Source organism: Chiloscyllium punctatum, chromosome 28 (assembly GCF_047496795.1).
Source record: "Chiloscyllium punctatum isolate Juve2018m chromosome 28, sChiPun1.3, whole genome shotgun sequence".
NCBI lineage: Eukaryota > Metazoa > Chordata > Chondrichthyes > Orectolobiformes > Hemiscylliidae > Chiloscyllium > Chiloscyllium punctatum.
Genome location: NC_092766.1, coordinates 45643319 through 45653298, shown reverse-complemented (window position 1 = coordinate 45653298; position 9980 = coordinate 45643319). Strand labels below are relative to the sequence as shown.

At 44.3% G+C, this 9980-nt stretch overlaps 1 non-coding gene across 1 annotated transcript; it reads right to left on the bottom strand.

Annotated features, from left to right (window-relative positions):
• Positions 1 to 9214: 9214 nt before the first annotated feature.
• trnah-gug (transfer RNA histidin (anticodon GUG)) lies at positions 9215 to 9286 on the bottom strand. Its single transcript has one exon. It is a non-coding gene; the product is annotated as a tRNA-His (tRNA).
• Between the last annotated feature and the right edge of the window lie 694 nt (positions 9287 to 9980).

The window sequence follows — 9980 nt, the reverse complement described above, 5'->3', positions numbered from 1 at the left end:
ATGGAAGCCTGATCTCAGGAACAGAGAACATGCCTTTAATTTCCTGCAATCCCATTCATACATGTCGCTTATACAGGGGATGCTACCATCTTTACCCAATCCTGCCTAATTGTGTCTCCAGGACCTGAACAAAATAGCTGACCCTTAATCCGAGAATGAAAACCGTGGGGGAAAGCAGGCCATTCAGCCCTTGCAGTCGACACTATCCCTCTGAAGCACATCCTATCAGACCCACACTCCATACCTATTCTATTCCGCTTCATTTCCCATGACTGATCCCAGTAACCTTCACACCTACAGACTGTGGGAGGAAACTCACACAAGCAAAGAGAGAATGTGCAAACTGCACACAGTCACACGAGACTGGGATCGAATCCATTTCTCTCGAGCAGCAAGGCAGCAGCGAATCAGGATGAACAACAAATGCTGTCCTGACCAGCGACATCCACACCCTGTGGGTGTATCAGGAAGAATAAAAACACATTAACAACATGGACAACGGGACTTACGTCTGCGTTGACATGATTTCAACCAATCGTTCATCCTGGGTAGATACAAAGACACCGATATCACAGAGAAACCAGGGCAATGCGGGATTCACTTACCTGCTGAAGTGGAAACTCACCTACTCAGTCAAACTGGGGACAGAATATTCAACAGTCCCGTGTATGGGAAGGGCTCAATGAGCAGAAGAACCTCCAGATTTACCAGCAAGATTACATATCCCAGAAGAAGATCAATTAAACTGTCAACGCTGCTGTTAATCCCAACCAGCTGCCAGTTTCATAGCGTCAAAGTCATAGACTCACACAGCATGAAAACAGGCCTTTCACTCCTGCAAGTTCATACTGAACATAATGGCAAACTAAACGAGTCGCATCTGATGGCTCTTGGAACTGCTGAGGGTTAATAATGCCCTTGTGATATTATTACTGCATTGCTAATATGAATGTCCAGATATAATTCTGTGGACACGGTTTCAAACCCTGGCATGGCAGATGCTGCAATTTTATTTAAACAAATACCTAGAGTCTAATAATGATGTTGAATCAGTAGATCTGATTCACTAATGCCTGATAGGGAATGAAACTGCCATACCTATCTGGTCTGGCTGGTATGTGATTCCAGATCCATAATATCGTGGTTGATTCTGAACTTCCCTCTGGGCAATAAATTATGTACTAGGCATGAATGAATAGCTTTTGTTAATCCCACTGATAATTTCCAATTCATTTATCGATCCAAATATCCTGTAAATATTGTAAATGTACTTTCATTCATCACTGCCTCAGGAAGTGAATTGCACACACAAACCATCCTCTGTTAAAAAAAAGCCTCTCATGTCTTATTTTAATTCCCTCTTTTCACTTTAAACATTTGCCGTCTCGTCTTGAAGTGCCCCTCCTTGGAGAAAAGACAGTTACAGTTAACTCGAGCCGAACTCTCAATAATTTATAAATTTCTATCAGGCCGCCTTTCAAACTCCAGTGCTCGAGTGAAAATATTCTCAGTCTGTCCAGCCTTTCGTTATAACACAAACCTTCCCCACTCGCCATCCGCTGGTATACCTCTTCTAACCCTACTCCAGCTGAATACTTTCCTTGCTATTACTTGGCGGCAAGAACTGGACACAGTATTCCAGAAGACGCATCACCCAATATCCTATTCAAGTTCAACATAACGTACCAACTCCTACGCTCAAAGGACAGAGCAACGAAGGCAAGCTGACATTTTTAAACTATTCTGTCTATATATGAAGCAAATTAAAAAGAATTATGTACTTGCATTCCTGGCCTCCCTGTTCCACAACACGATGCAATGCCGGTCATTAATTGTATAAGCCCTACTAATATTTGATGTAGCAAAATGCAATACCTTCCATTTATCCAGATTGAACTTCATGTGACATTTTTCAGCCCAAAGACGCAATGGATTAAGATCCTTCTGGAACCTTAGATCACCTTCTTTACAGTCTCCAATTCTGCTGTCCTCTGCAAGCTTATGAACCATGGCTTCTATGAGTTCTATTGTTTTCTCATACAGGTCAACGATTTTTACTTATTTGTCTTGGCCATCATTTAGCTGTTTGCAAATCAGGTAGCAATTAGTTATGTCTTTAACCATGAGGAAGTAAGCCATAGACTGCAGGGAGATTGGAAACAATTGGCAAGAAAATGGGCTGAAAGGAATTCAATCCAGTGAAGTGGGTGATAATGAATTTGAGGACTCACAATGAGAAAAGTGTGAATACTGAGTGGTTTAAAGTAATAAAAGAGAAATTAGAGTAGACATTCACGAATGTTTGAAGGTGATTGGACAAGGGATCAAGTGGTCTCGATGTTCTTGACCGCAGGTGGGAATATAAAAGCAGGGAAACGATGATGGAACTTTAGCAACGGCCTATTCAAGATCAATAGGCAGGGGAATCAGATGGACGGAAGTGCGTACTGCAGGTGCTGGAAATCAGAATCAAGATTAGAGTGGTGCTGAAGAAGCACAGCAGGTCAGGCAGCATCCGAGTTGCAGAAAAAAAATAACATTTCGGGCAAACGCCCTTCATCAGGAATAAAGCTGGGAGCCTCGAGGGTGGAGCGATAAACGGGAAGACTGGGTCTGGGAAGAATTTAGCTGAGAGTGCAAGAGGTGGATAGAGATGGGGTTAAAGGAGATAGGTCGGAGAAGAGGGTGGAACGGATAGGTGGAAAGGAAGATAGACAAGTGGGACAGGTCAGTACGATGGTGCCAAGTTAGAAATTTGGAACTCGGATAAGGTGGCCGTGGGGAGATGAGAAAACTGGTGAAGACCACGTTGATGCCCTGGGGTTGAGGGTCCAGAGGTGGAATATCTGTCGTCTGGTTGTGAGGGAATGGCGGTGGAGGAGACCCAGGAACTGCATGTCCTTGGGAGAGTCGGGGAAGTGGTAATTGATGTTTTTGGTCATGGGGCGTTGGAGTTGGATTTTGCGGGTTCCCTGGAAATGTTCTCTGAAGTGCTCTCCGAGAATGTGTCTGTTGGCCCCAGTGTAGAGGAGACCGCATGGCGAGCAACAGATGCAATAAATGACATGTGTGGAAGTGCACAAGGATATTTGATGGATGTGGAAGGCTCACTGGAGCCTTGGAAGGATGTGAGAGGGAAGATGTGGGTGCAGGTTTTGCAATTCCTGTGATGGCAGGGGAAGGTGCCGTGTGGGGAGGGTGGGTTTTTGGAGGGCGTGAACTTGACTAGGTCGTCGTGGAGGAAAGAGTCTTTGTGAAAAGTGGATAGGGGTGGGGAGGGAAATATAAATTTCCCTGTCACTGCAGGAATTGCAAAACCTGCACCCACATCTACCTCCTCACCTCTGTCCAAGGCTCTAATGGAGGCTTCCACATCCATCAAAGTTTCTACTGCACTTCCACACATGCCATTTCTTGTATACGGTCCTCCCGATGCGGTCTCCTCTGAGTTGGAGAGAGGAGATGTGTTCTCACACAACACTTCAGAGAATATCTCCAAGATACCCGCAAGAATCAAACCCAGTGCCCCATGGCCAAACATTTCAACTCCTCCTCCCACTCTCCCGAGGCCATGAATGTCCTGGGCCTCCTGTATCGCCACTGCCTCACGACCCGATGCCTGGAGGAAGAAAGCCTCATCATCTGCCTCGGGACCCTTCAACACCATGGTATCAATTTGGACTTCACCCGTTGCCTCATTTCCCCTCCCGCTACCTTACCCCAGTTCCCACTTTCCAGCTCAACTCCGTCCGCCTGGCTTGTCCCACCTGTGCATCTTCATTCCCACCTATTCACTCCACCTACTTCTCTGACATATCATGTTCACCCCCCACCCGCATCCACTTACAGCAATCTCAGCTACCTTCTCCCCAGCCCCACCCCATTCCCATTTATCTCTCCATCCCATGTGCTCCCAGTCTCATTTCTGATGAAGGTTTTTGATTGAAACGTTCATTTTTTCCTGCTCCTCAAATGCTGCCGGACCTGCTGTACTTCTCCAACACCACTCCAATCTTGAGGGGAGTCAGTTGATTGAGTGGATTTTCAGATATTTTCTATTGTTGACCACAGGCTGTGGATGATAGCAGAACTTTAGTAACCAACAGGTCAGGGAACAGCTAAAGGACTGAGCACAAGTCTGGTCACGGCATGAGTCAACATTTTTTCTTAAAATTGTAAGATAAAAGATGGAAGGCTGGAGTATGCAACTTTGCCCATCAAGGCCGTTTCACTAATGAGTTTCTCACTGATTCCTTTCCAAGTCAGGGTGCTATGGGCCTTGGAGGGGAACTTGAAAACGGTGGCGTTTTGTTGCATCTTCCAACCTTGTCCTTATAGTCAGTACAGCTGTTGAGCTTTGAAGGTTGTCAAAAATGCACGAATGACTTACTCCAGTGCATCTTATAGTTGGTGAACTCTGCTGCAATTGTGCCTTAGCGGTGAAGGGAATGAATATTGCAGGTGTTGAAGAGAGTACACTCAACTGACTGCATTGTCGTGGATGGTGTCCAGTTCCTTAAGTGTTATTGAAGTTACACCCATCTAGGCAAATGGAAAGAGTTATATTCCACGTCTCATTTGTGCCTTGCAAACGATGTAGGATTCACAGAACAAAGAGTTGAGTTTATAATCAAAAAATGTCTCAAGAGCATGTTATTGTTGTCAAAGTGTTTATGTAGCCAGTTTCTATAAGTTTTCTCCCCCGAAATAATAGCTCTGTGGACGATTACACGGGGTAATTTGTTTACAGTAAAGTTATTGAATGTCAATGAGATATGATTAAATTCTCATTTGTCAACGTGATCATTACTCTATTTCGTCCTTATGTGGACCAATCTTATTCCAGTCACTGTCTGATTTTAAGATCCAATTGTCGTCTGTGCTTGAAATTTCAACCGTTTCTTCACATAAATGTCTCCACCTGCCTTAATAACATGTAAGTACGCTAAAGGGGAGAGCAGAGATTAATGAACATGTTGTCAACACTGGAGAAAATGGAGCTTCGTGGAATGATTGGTTAGGCTGGGATTATTCTCCTTGAAACAAAGGAGAGGGAGGGGAGCTCTATAATCACATAGTAACATTTATAAACGTTCAATATTCATGGGATCTTGACAGGGTAGAGACGGGCAGGTGGTTCACCCTCTGGTATGAGGAGAGCACCAGAGAACATGAACTAAGAATTAGATATTGCCTATTTAATTCAGAAATGAGGAGTAATTTATTTGCTCAGGATCCAGTGAATCGGTGGAATTCCTTGCCGAAATTGTTGTTGAGGCTGAGTTGTTGTGTATTTTCAAACTGTGCCAGACAGATATTTAACCAGAAAGATTATGAAGCTTTGTCGTGGCAATGCTGGAGAATGGAGTTGAGGATTATCAGATCAGCCATGAGTTCGTTGAATGGTGGAGCAGACTCAATGGGCTGAATGGCCGACTTCCATTCGTACATCATTTGGTCTAACGCCCTAATTGATTGATACCTTTAGAATTCTGAGGGGATGGAATGAAGTAATAGAAAAGGTTTCTCAAACTGATCAGACAGATCAGGAACTAAGCTCATAATTTCATGACCAGGAAATGTGCTGTGACCTGGATACAACAAATGGCACTGGGCACGCCGACGATGGGTATGTGCAGATGTTGTGATTGCTAAAGAAAATTGGTGGGTCTAATATTGTTGCCAACTGGGTGATCACGCTGGATGATTGATCGCGGTATGATTCACATAGCAAAAGGTTGTGAAATAATGAAAAATTCGTTTCATTGGAAAAGTTTTCTGCGGTTCCAATTCAATTGACTGTTAAGAATACTGATCAGAACTTTGTGTGGAGTGTTACATTAAAATTCACAATCCCACTGGATAAACTATTGCACCTGATCTCTCCTTATTCGTACCCCTTTCATTCGATGTAAATTCATAGAACGTCAAGATGGAATGAAAGGAGAAAAGAAACGTTTGCACTCCTTTTCATTATCCCAATGTAACTTACAACAGAATCAAATTGCTTTATTTCGACTTTGATGAGGTATCGATTTATCACAAATCTCCGGTGCAATGAAGGGCAAGAGCAAGATTCTCCACGTTAAATGTTGCATTCAATTTTGCTCCGAATTTATTTCAGCTTAAAGAAAATACTGATGAGAAAAACAGAAGGTTGAACTACAAAACAAGATGGCAGTTTTGATGCTCAGTTACTTTGGCAGATTTCAATGGGTATCAAATGAACCCAACATCATGGCGATCGTCCTCCCATCTTTAAGGCATGGGATTAAAGCAGGAACTCGATCTCCAAGAGACGGGTCACTTCCTATTCATTATGGAATAGCTGTCCTAGACAATAGACAAAATCTGCTCAGTTCCATTTATAATGCTTCATGTGGAATATTAATAGAAATCTTTCAAAACTATGAGTTTTTTTTGCTGAATCTTACTCAGCTGCAGACGTTTCCGATATTCCTTTGCACCTGAAGTCGTCCAAATTAGATATTGTTTCCTCGCACCTTCTAGCCCCTACACCCTCCTTTACACTTTTACCTGGCCACAGGCTATCTCTCACCTGTTGAAACTCACTGCTTCTGTGACTCTAAATGTGCCTTTCCAAATATTTTGGAAACGGATTGTCTGAGTGACAGAAATTCTACTCCGATTATGTCTTTGTCCTACATCGATGGTTTTGAAATCTTGACCTTCAGAAATTGATGAACTTGAAAGAGTCAATTTGTCACATATTTACTCTCTCCAAACCTCATATACTCTGGAAAACTTCCATTCGGTTTTCCTTGGTTTAGTTTCAAATTTTCCAAAACACAAATAAATAAAATTCCATCCCCACTAAATACCGTCAGCATCGTCTCCAATGTCTTAGCAGCCCAGTAAATGCTGGCAGTGTCCTCTCTGATTGAATCACAGATTCCCCCTACAACGCAGAAAGTACAGTTCAGCCAATCGAGTCTATAGGGAGACTCTGAACAGCATCTCAACCAGACCTAGCTCCCGTCTCTATCCCCGCAGCCCTCTGGCTTGTGATTTCAAATAAACCTGCTGGAATAAAACCTGGCATCGTGTGACTGCTGACCTTATCACCGCGTTACCCATGGCTAATTCACTAAACTTACTGAATTCACTCCCTGGACACATCAGCGCAATATAACATGGCCGATCCACCTAACCTACAGACTTAAGAGCAGTGTGAACCACTGAGCAAATGTACCATCACATTGACCACTATCTGTATCATGTGTAACGGCTTTACACACTGGCAACTCCGCCTAGTGAAAGCAAGCTGCGCCCACCAACCCGAATTCAATGCATCCAAACGCGGTTCTACGCTGTACAACCTCAGTAGTTCTGCTGGAAATGTCTCTGCGCTCAGATCTGAATAGGTTTATTCTGTTTTCTTCCTCTGATTCCTGCTTTAAATAAACATATCAGTCAGGAACAACTCTATATAATGGTTTTCATTGCAACACAAACACAATGTGCAGTTTGCTGAAGTTACGTGTTTGCACTTTCACTGACACTCCGTCTCCCCAGGGGCTGCAGCCCTACCCCAATTGATTCAGACAGCACTGTCCTTCCTGTGATATGTCCCATCGAGAATGGAAGGCCAGCCATGAATAACCTTCACTGGGGAACAGAGCGACAGGTTTAAAACTTGACGATGCCCCCAGGGGAGAAATGAGCCCTGTGACGGGCGGGGACACTAACCACGATACTGTGGAGGACAACAAAATCGAAGGAGGCCCTTCAGCCTGTTATGGCCTCACTTGTCAAACACAACTGCTTAACGACCTGAATCACGTTTTCCATCGTTTAGCCCATAATCTGACATGTTTTGGCATCGCAAATTAACATCTCAATTTTTTTTAAGGTTAGAATGATATCCGCTTCTCTGACCCTTTCCGCAAATCTACTCAAACCTTTCTGCCTTTTCCCGAAATCTCTTGGCCCCAGTGTTCGATCCCTCCATCAATAACAAAAGCTTCTTTCAGTCTATCCTATCCATATCCCTCAGTATTTAGTACATCTCAGTCATGTCTTTTCCAATCTCCTCTGCTTGGCGACAAACAACCCCAGTCTGTCCAATCTCTCCTCACAACTGAAACTCTTCAGCCCAGACAATATCCCAGTGAATCTCTCCTGCAACGTTCCCAGTGCGATCGCATCCATGCAGTACTCTGAATTGCAGAACTGCACACAGTAATCTTGCTAGGGACGAATGAACTTTTTTTTATCTATTCTGTTACAGTATGAGGGCGTCGATGGCTCAGCAGTATTGATTGGTATCCCTAATTGCACAGCGGGCAGTTGAGACTCAACCATATTGTCGTGAGTCTGGAGTCACATGGAGGCCCGAGCATGTAAGAATGACAGTTTCATTCCTTAAATGACGTCAGATGGTTTTGTTTTTTTTTCAACAATTGAACATGGATATATAGGAGTTATAAGATTCGTAATTCCAGATATTTATTGAATCCCAATTCTACCACCGAGCATGGTCGGAGTCAAACACGGGTCCCTAGTGTCTGAATTAACAGTTCAGTGTTCAGTGGTAATAGCGCTTGGCCATTGCAGAAAAGCAGTGAAACTGATCTTATCCAATTAAGTCACTTTTCCCCGATACTGTTCTGTGCCATTTTTCTGACCTTGACCTCCCCAATAATATTTGGTCCATATCAGTAAAAGCTGCGATATGAGCATTGATCTCACAACAGTGGTAACCATTTGGATCAAATGATCTGCAGATCCCGATGGTCGGGTTAGGGCACGTTCACCCAGCAACAGTGACCCCAGCCACACAGACTGATCGGTATCAATCTGAGAGTCAGTGTTAGATTCTGCAATACCTTAGTGAAATAGGAAATGACTCCGCAAACACATGAGGAAAGAGCAGCGCTCCGAAAGCTAGTGCTTCCATTAAACCTGTAAGACCATAACCTGGTGTTGGGCCATTTTTGACTTTGTACTCCATAGTCCAACACCAGCATCTCCAAATTAACGAAATGCGGGTATGGGATGGAAAGTTCGGTTAGTGATCGTAGGAGGGAAGAAATCTCTGAGAACGGGTGGATTTGAATTCTGACATATGAAACACAGAGATGTGAGAGGGCAGAGCTTGAAGGGAAAAAAAATCACCTTGGAGGAAATCAAAATACTAGAACAACTGATTCATGTGGGCTTCACAGAAGACTGGGACACATAAAGCAATTACTGCCGTGACTCGGATTCGAACCGAGCTTACTGCGACCACAACGCAGAGTACTAACCACTATACGATCACGGCAGCCCACAGAGGAACACGCTAAGCGCATGCAATAAGTACAGTGTCATAAGAAATGTTAGGCAGCGCACCAAATGCACGATATCAGTGCTTAGCGAACAGTTGCAGATATGTGGGAACTCAGAATGGGCTGGCGGTTTAACATAGGTTCCCCCAGTGGCTGTGGTGATTCCATCATTAATGTGTTGAAGGCTGAGATCAATAGATTTCTACAAAACATCAAAGATTCCGGGGACAGTGCAGCTTTTGTTACCTGCACATCCACCAATAACATTTATTGTGTCCGTTGCACCCAGTGCAGTCTCTGGTACATTGGGGAGACTGGGCGTCTCCAAACAGACCGCTTTAGGAAACATCTCCGGGACACCCGCACCAATCAAACACACCGCCCCGTGGCCCAACATTTCAACTCCCCCTCCCACTCTGCCGAGGACATGGAGGTCCTGGGCCTCCTTCACCGCTGCTCCCTCACCACCAGACACCTGGAGGAAGAACGCCTCATCTTCCGCCTCGGTACACTTCAACCCCAGGGCATCAATGTGGACTTCAACAGTTTCCTCATTTCCCCTTCCCCCACCTTACCCTAGTTCTAAACTTCCAGCTCAGCACTGTCCCCATGACTGGTCCGGACTTGTCCTCCCTGCCTATCTTCTATTGCACCATTCCCTTCCACCCTCCCCCCAGACCAATCACCTTC